This window comes from Petromyzon marinus, chromosome 29 (genome assembly GCF_048934315.1).
Source record: "Petromyzon marinus isolate PM22_M1 ecotype Great Lakes invasive population chromosome 29, UKy_Petmar_22M1.pri1.0, whole genome shotgun sequence".
Taxonomy (NCBI): Eukaryota; Metazoa; Chordata; class Hyperoartia; order Petromyzontiformes; family Petromyzontidae; genus Petromyzon; species Petromyzon marinus.
The window spans coordinates 13,123,270-13,132,330 of NC_133695.1; positions in this window are offsets into that span (position 1 = coordinate 13,123,270).

Below are 9,061 nucleotides of genomic sequence, written 5' to 3' on the forward strand. Positions count from 1 at the left end.
GCTGCTGTGTGTAGTTTGTGTGGCTGTGTATGTGTGTGTGGCTGTGTGTAGTGTATGTACTGCTGTGTGTAATGTGTGTACTGCTGTGTGTAGTGTGTGTGCTGCTGCATGTGTAGTGTGTGTGCCGCTATGTTTAGTTTGTGTGCTGCTGTGTGTAGTGTGTGTGGCTGTGTGCAGTGTGTACTGCTGTGTGTAGTGTGTGTGGCTGTGTGTGTAGTGTGTGTGCTGATGTGTGTAGTGTGTGTGGCTGTGTGCAGTGTGTACTGCTGTGTGTAGTGTGTGTGGCTGTGTGTGTAGTGTGTGTGCTGTTGTGTGTAGTGTGTGTGGCTGTGTGTGTGCTGCTGTCTGTAGTGTGTGTGCTGCTGTGTGTAGTGTGTTTAGTGTGTGTGGCTGTGTGTGCAGTGTGTGCTGCTGTGTGTAGTGTGTGTGGCTATGTGTGTAGTGTGTGTGGCTGTGTGCGTAGTGTGTGTTGCTGTGTGTGTAGTGTGTGTTGCTGTGTGTGTAGTGTGTGTGCTGCTGTGTGAAGTGTTTTTTTGGCTGTGTGTGTTGTGTGTGTGCTGCTGTGTGTAGTGTGTGTGGCTGTGTGTGTAGTGTGTGTGGCTGTGTGTGCAGTTCGTGTGGCTGTGTGTGCAGTGTGTGTGCTGCTGTGTGTATAGTGTATGTGGCTGTGTGTGTAATGTGTGTGGCTGTGTGTGTAGTGTGTGTGGCTGTGTGTGTAGTGTGTTTGGCTGTGGGTAGTGTGTGTGCTGCTGTGTGTAGTGTGTGTGGCTGTGTGTAGTGTGTGTGGCTGTGTGTGTAGTGTTTGTGGCTGTGTGTGCAGTGTGTATGCTGCTGTGTGTAGAGTGTATGTGGCTGGGTGTGTAGTGTGCGTGTAGTGTGTTTGCTGCTGTGTGCAGTGTGTGGCTGTGTGTAGTTTGTGTGGCTGTGTGTAATCTGTGTGGCTGTGTGTAGTGTGTGTTCTGCTGTGTGTATTGTGTGCTGTTGTGTGTAGTGTGTGCTGTTGTGTGTAGTGTGTGTGGCTGTGTGTGTAGTGCGTGTGCTGCTCTGTGTAGTGTGTGCGGCTGTGTGTGTAGTGTGTGCTGCTGTGTGTGGCTGTGTGTGTAGTGTGTGTGGCTGTGTGTGTAGTGTGGGTTGCTGTATGTAGTGTGTGCTGTTGTGTGTAGTGTGTGGCTGTGTGCAGTGCGTGTGCTGCTGTGTGTAGTGTTTGTGCTGCTGTGTCTAGTGTGTTTGAGTGGTGGACAGTCCTCTACTCGGGGCATCAGACTGCCAAACAACAGGGTGTGGCTCTTCTTTTGAACAAAAGAATGAAGGGTGCGTGGGAGCATGGCGGTGAGGTGTGGGAAGCTGTAAGCCCCAGGCTACTTTGGGCTCGCCTTCCCATCAACCGGAGGCGAGAAGTGGTGGTCGTGGTTACTTATGCCCCCACCGCAGACGAACAACCGTGGAGGAATGCAGGCAAACCGATGAGTCAGATGCCTTCTCTGACCTCCTGTCAAAGGTGCCGGCTAAAGTGGCACCTCGGGATAGACTAATCTTGTTGGGTGACTTCAATGCCCGAGTTGGTCATGATGCTGGCACCTGGTCTGGAGTGATTGCAGGACATAGGCCAGATATGCTCAATAACAACGGTAGGAGGCTGCTAGATTTTTGTGCAGCCCATGGGCTTGTAATTACCAACACGCTGTTCTGGCATCAGCGCATCCACACAACATCATAGATGCATGCCGGGTCCAAGCAAGAACATCTGCTGGACTACATAGTGATGGACCAGCGGATGCGAGCCCATTTCCTTGACACCAGGACCTACCGTGGAGTTGCTCTGCCATCTGACCATCGACTAGTCATCTGTAAGATGTGCCTGCCATTCTTCCACTCCGGTGGTGGGTGTACACCCAGGACCCCATTCCAACCTAAAGTGGCCTTGTCTCAGTTATCTGATGAAAGTTGCAAGCGATAATTTCATCATCGCTTGCGGCTGGGGTTGGCATCGTCCCCCACTCCTCCTGATGTTGAGGATAAATGGGCGAGGTTTCAGACTGTGACTCATGCAGCTGCAATGGCTGTTTTGGGTACGTGGTACAGACCTCTCCAGAGACCCTGGCTGACAGAGGAGGTGTTCAGGATGGTTGAGAAAAAGCAACAGGCCCACTGTCATCGGCTACAGAATCCTATGTTAGAGAATGAGGAGGCTTACCTCAGCCGTCGTTCGGAGGTTCAGAGAGCCGTTAGGCGCTGCAAGGATGGGTGGTGGTCGCGGGTTGCTGAGGAAATGGAGTCTGCCTCAATGGCCCGCGATCACAAATCTCTATTTAACTCCATGAAAAAAGTAACCTGCAGCACCACACCTATTACCATCATTAGGGGAAAAAACGGTGATCCAATCTCCGACCCCCAGGAACAGGTTTGCAGATTTGCTGAGCATTTCTGTGAGGTCCTTGGGGAGGGGACATCCCTCAGCCAGGAAAACATCGTGGCACAAAGTGGGGATGACCCTGCTGAGGCTGCAGTGCCTCATATATTGGAAGAAGTCACCCCCTGTGAGTGGCTGGCTGAAGTGCCATCTTTTGAGGAAGTACTGAAGGCGATCTGGAGTCTGAGACCAGGAAAGGCACCGGGTAGAGATGATATCCCAAGCGAAATTCTGAGGGAGAGTGGCGTTTGTGCACAGACTGCCCTATATGACATCATAGCAACAGTCTGGACCACTGGACGGGTTCCGCAGGATTGGAAGGATGCCCTGGTGGTCCCCCTCTTTAAGAAGGGGGATCGCACAGACTGTAGTAACTACAGGGGCATCTCACTCCTCTGTGTGCCGGGAAAGGTCCTGGCAAGGATTATTCAACATCGCCTTGCCAGGCACGCTGAGGAGAGGCTTGCGGAGCCCCAATGCGGTTTCAGGAAAGGGTGGTCCTATACAGATGCCCTATTTTCTGTCCGTCTGCTACAGCAGAGGTGTAGGGAATTCCAACAAGACCTGCATCTCTGCTTTATTGACCTGGTCAAGGCCTATGCTACCATTTGGTACAGATATAATGGGAGGCTGATCGATGCCCGGGTGCGGTCAAGGGATGGCTCCCTATTGCTCAACCATGTTATGTATGCCGATGATTTGGTAATAGCTGCTCATTCAGAGGAGTTGGAGACGCTGCTGCTGAGACTGGAGCGTGCCACTAAGAGATGGGGCCTTACAATCAGCCCCACCAAAACTAAGCACCTGCCTGGGTATTTTGTACCATCGGACACTCCACCCCCCACAACTCCCAATCGGTGATGGGGCAATTGTGGAGAGAGTAGAGAGTTTCCCATACCTGGGCAGTGTGCTTATGATCGGCTCCAGTCTAACAGCAGAGGTCTCACTCCGAATCAGTCGAGCGGCAATGTCTTTTTATCGGTTGTGTAACGCTGTGTGGAAGCTACCTGGTCTGTCGCTCTGCACTAAGATTCAGGTCTTCTCGGCCATGGTCATTCCCTCCCTTCTCTACGCTTGCGAAACGTGGACCCCCCTAATGGAACATCTTCGCCGGTTAGAAACATTTAGGCTAGCCTGCCTACGATCCATCCTGGGTTTAACCAGGCTGGATTGTGTGAGGAGCTCACAAATCTTTGAAAGATCTGGGCAAGGTTCCATCGGTGAGCTCCTCCGGCAGGCAAGGCTGCGTTGGCTGGGTCATGTAGCCCGCATGCCCAGCCACCGCATGCCAAAACAGCTTTTGTTCGGCCGGATCGAGCGGGCTAAACGGGCGCGGCACGGGCTAGAGAAGTGATGGGGTGATGTGGTACAGGAGGACGTGGAGCTGAGTGGACTTGCCGATGACTGGTACCAGCGGTGTCAAGATCGGCCTCTGTGGAGGAGGCTCGTGAAGGATGCTACTGGGCAGTTGGAGGCAGTCGCCCTCCAACAACAGCCAGTCATCTTAGTCAGTCGACCCGTGGCACTTGGGTCTGCCCCGTGACCTCCTGCCAGCGGGCGTTCGACGCTTCACGTGGCCTCAAGGTGCACATGGCCTGGCACACGTGTCGTGGTGACGTCACAGCTACTTAGTGGCGAATGGCGGTTGTTGTTGTAGTGTGTGTGCTGCTGTGTGTAGTGTGTATGGCTGTGTGTAGTGTGTGTGGCTGTGTGTGTGTGTAGTTCCGGCAAAACAACCCCCTACCTCCTCGCGGTGCCGGACGGGCAACTCTGTCGTGGACAGTGCTGTGGGGGGAGATCCAATTTTGATTGGCTCCTCCCCTCATGGCATATGTGTCCACCACAGGGGCTAAACGGGGGCTCTGGACGGGTGCGAGGGGCTGGTAACCCCTCCACCTTCAATTAATTACCACGAAACCACGAATTAAACTGAAATATGTAACTAATAAGCTTGTGCCGGAGGCCCCGGGGGGCCAGGCGTCTATGACGTCTCCTAGCCAAACCCCAATTCGCGGAGCCAGGAGATTGAATACCTACCCTCGGGGCTACTCCAGATACAACGAAAAGCCACTACGGGTGGCCACGTGGAATGTTCGAACACTCACTGCAGAGGAGAGGCTGCCACTCCTCTGTGGGGAGCTGGACCGGTACCGCCTGGATCTATGCGGCATTCAGGAGGTCCGGTGGACCGGCTCTGGCTCTTGCCACCATCAGGGGTGGACAGTCCTCTACTCGGGGCAGCAGACTGCCAAACAACAGGGTGTGGGTCTTCTTTTGAACAAAAGAATGAAGGGGGCGTGGGAGCGTGGCGGTGAGGTGTGGGAAGCTGTAAGCCCCAGGCTACTTTGGGCTCGCCTTCCCATCAACCGGAGGAGAGGAATGGTGGTCGTGGTTACTTATGCCCCCACCGAAGATGAACATCCGTGGAGGGATGCAGGCAAAGCCGATGAGTCAGATGCCTTCTATGACCTCCTGTCACAGGTGCTGGCTAAAGTGGCCCCTCGGGATAGAGTCATCATGTTGGGTGACTTCAATGCCCGAGTTGGTCATGATACTGGCACCTGGTCTGGAGGGATTGGAGGGCATGGGCCAGATCAGCTCAATAACAACGGTAGGAGGCTGCTAGATTTTTGTGCAGCCCATGGGCTTGTAATTACCAACACGCTGTTCCGGCATCGGCGTATCCACACAACATCATGGATGCATGCCGGGTCCAAGCAAGAACATCTGCTGGACTACATAGTGACGGACCAGCGAATGCGAGCCCATGTCCTTGACACCAGGACCTACCGTGGAGCTGATCTGCCCTCTGACCATCGACTAGTCATCTGTAAGATGCGCCTGCCATTCTTCCACTCCGGTGGTGGGTGTACACCCAGGACCCCATTCCAACATAAAGTGGCCTGGTCTCAGTTATCTAATGAAAGTTGCAAGCGAGAATTTCATCATCGCTTGCGGCTGGGATTGGCATCGTCCCCGACTCCTCCTGATGTTGAGGGTAAATGGGCGAGGTTTAGGACTGTGACTCATGCAGCTGCAATAGCTGCTTTGGGTACGCAGTCCAGACCTCCCCAGAGACCCTGGCTGACAGAGGAGGTGTTCAGGATGGTTGAGAAAAAGCGACAGGCCCACTGTCATCGGCTACAGAATCCCACGTCAGAGAATGAGGAGGCTTACCGCAGCCTTCGCTCGGAGGTTCGGAGAGCCGTGAGGCGCTGCAATGATGGGTGGTGGTCGCGGGTTGCTGAGGAGATGGAGTCTGCCTCAGTGGCCCGTGATCACAAATCTCTATTTAACACCATCAAAAAAGTAACCTGCAGCTCCACACCTATTACCATAATTAGGGGAAAAAACGGTGATCCAATCTCCGACCCCCAGGAACAGGTTCGCAGATTTGCTGAGCATTTCTGTGAGGGCCTGGGGGAGGGAAAATCCCTCAGCCAGGAAAACATCGTGGCACAAAGTGAGGATGACCCTGCTGAGGCTGCGGTGCCTCAAATATTGGAAGAAGTCACCCCCTGTGAGTGGCTGGCTGAGGTGCCATCTGCTGAGGAAGTATTGAAGGTGATCCGGAGTCTGAGCCCAGGAAAGGCAGCGGGCAGAGATGATCTTCCAAGAGAAATGCTGAGGGAGGGTGGCGTTTGTGCACAGACTGCCCTATATGACATCATAACAACAGTCTGGACCACTGGACGGGTTCCGCAGGATTGGAAGGATGCCCTGGTGGTCCCCCTTTTTAAGAAGGGGGACCGCACAGACTGTAACAACTACAGGGGCATCTCACTCCTCAGTGTGCCGGGAAAGGTCCTGGCAAGGATTATTCAGCATCGCCTTGCCAGGCACGCTGAGGAGAGGCTTGCGGAGCCCCAATGCGGTTTCAGGAAAGGGCGGTCCTGCACAGATGCCATATTTTCTGTCCGTCTGCTACAGCAGAGGTGTAGGGAATTCCAACAAGACCTACATCTCTGCTTTATTGACCTGGTTAAGGCCTATGATACCATCAGTAGGCCTGAGCTCTGGGTCGTTCTTCGTGCTTTTGGAGTACCTGACCCTCTGCTTACGATCATTAAGGACCTTCATGATGGTGAGCGGGCCCGGGTAAAACTACGTGGCCGGGAGTCAGAGCCATTCCCTGTACACCTTGGGGTGCGACAGGGATGTCCTCTGGCTCCCACATGATTTAACATCTATTTTGACCACGTAGTTCGTGAAGCCTTCAATAGCTGTACCGCGGGAATCTCCATATGGTACAGATATAATGGGAGGCTATTCGATGCCCGGGTGCGGTCATGGGATGGCTCCCTATTGCTCAACCACGTTATGTATGCTGATGATTTGGTAATAGCTGCTCAGTCAGAGGAGGAGTTGGAGACGCTGCTTCTGAGACTGGAGCGTGCCACTAAGAGGTGGGGCCTTACCATCAGCCCCACCAAAACTAAGCACCTGCCTGGGTATTTTGTACCATCGGACACTCCACCCCCACAACTCCCAATCGGTGATGGGGCAGTTGTGGAGAGAGTGGAGAGTTTCCCATACCTGGGCAGTGTGCTTATGACTGGCTCCAGTTTAACAGCAGAGGTCTCACTCCGAATCAGTCGAGCGGCAATATCTTTTCATCGGTTGCGTAATGCTGTGTGTAAGCTACCTGGTCTGTCGCTCCGCACTAAGCTTCAGGTCTTCTCGGCCACGGTCATTCCCTCCCTTCTCTACGCTTGCGAAACGTGGACCCCCCTAATGGAACATCTTCGCCGGTTAGAAACATTTAGGCTGGCCTGCCTACGATCCATCGTGGGTTTAACCAGACTGGATTGTGTGAGGAGCTCACAAATCCTTGAAAGATCTGGGCAGGGTCCCATCGGTGAGCTCCTCCGGCAGGCAAGGCTGTGATGGCTGGGTCATGTAGCCCGCATGCCCAGCCACCGCATGCCGAAACAGCTTTTGTTTGGCCGGATTGAGGGGGCTAAGCGGGCGCGGCACGGGCTAGAGAAGAGATGGAGTGATGTGGTACAGGAGGACGTGGAGCTGAGTGGACTTGCCGATGACTGGTACCAGCGGTGTCAAGATCGGCCTCTATGGAGGAGGCTCGTGAAGGATGCTACTGGGCAGTTGGAGGTAGTCGCCCTCCAACAACAACGGAGGGCGGAGGAGCGACGCTCAGAACAACGAGCGGAGCGCCGGGTGGCTAAAGCACAGCAGGTTGGCACAGTAGGGGGCACAGGTGGTGCATCAGCCAGTCATCTCAGTCAGTCGACCCGTGGCACCTGGGTCTGCCCCGTGACCTCCTGCCAGCGGGCGTTCGACACTTCACGTGGCCTCAGGGTGCACATAGCCTGGCACAAGCGTCGTGGTGACGTCACCGCCACTTAGTGGCGAATGGCGGTTGTTGTTGTTGTAGTGTGTGTGCTGCTGTGTGCAGTGTGTGTGGCTGTGTGTGCTGCTGTGTGTGGCTGTGTGTGCTGCTGTGTGTAGTGTGTGTGCTGCTGTATGTAGTGTGTGTGCTGCTGTGTGTAGTGTGTGTGGCTGTGTGTAGTGTGTGTGCTGCTGTGTGTAGTGTGTGTGGTTGTCTGTAGTGTGTGTGCTGCTGTGTGTAGTGTGTGTGGCTGTGTGTGTGTGTGTATAGTGTGTGTGGCTGTGTGTATTTGTAGTGGGTGTGGCTGTGTGTAGTGTGTGTGCTGCTGTGTGCAGTGTGTGTGGCTGTGTGTAGTGTGTGTGCTTCTGTGTGTAGTGTGTGTGCTGCTGTGTGTAGTGTGTGTGGCTGTGTGTGTAGTTTGTGTGGCTGTGTGTGTAGTGTGTGTGGCTGTATGTGTAGTGTGTGTGGCTGTATGTGTAGTGTGTGTGGCTGTTTGTAGTGTGTGTGGCTGTATGTGTAGTGTGTGTGGCTGTGTGTAGTGTGTGTGGCTGTATGTGTGGTGTGTGTGCTGCTGTAGAGCGGCAGTGCTGGGGTTAACGCGCTGCGCTACAAACCCAGTATCCCGAGTCCAATGCCATCAACACTCGTGACGATTATCTGAACCGGCGTGTAATAATAATTAGTTTCATGTCGCGCTTTTCATCAAGGATCTCAAAGCGCTGTACAGGACACAGCAGCAGCACTCAGCATAAAAATAATATAAATATATTTTAAGAAGCATTTCCTAAATGAACTAAACATTTAATAAGCGGAAGCGTATAAATAGGTTTTAAGGCGCATTTTACAAATGTCCACAGACTCAGAGATCGCTGATATCCCGCGGACGAGCGAGATATCAGCCTGGGGGCTACACGCGAGAAAAACTCTGTCACCCATAGACCGAACCTCGACATGCGAATGCAGAGAAGATCTGCATCTCAAGATCTTAGGGACCTTGAGGGGTCGTATGGGGGTGCAGCATGTCAATGATGTAGGCTGGTGCAAGATGGTTCACTTCTTTGTAAGTTAATAGGATGATAAACTATTCGATGTGAAGTTGGAAGCCAGTGCATGGAGGCCAAAACGGGTGTAATATGATGTGAAAGTGTCCTCGTTAACACCCTAGTGTCGTAAACATCGCCACAGGGGAGACAAAGACGGCCAGGCGTAGTGCTGGCCAATCACCCCCTCGTGTGCCGTTCCGGTCCTTCATAAGTGCTCGCTAACAGCACTTGCCCCGACACTCTGTTAAGGCTATACGG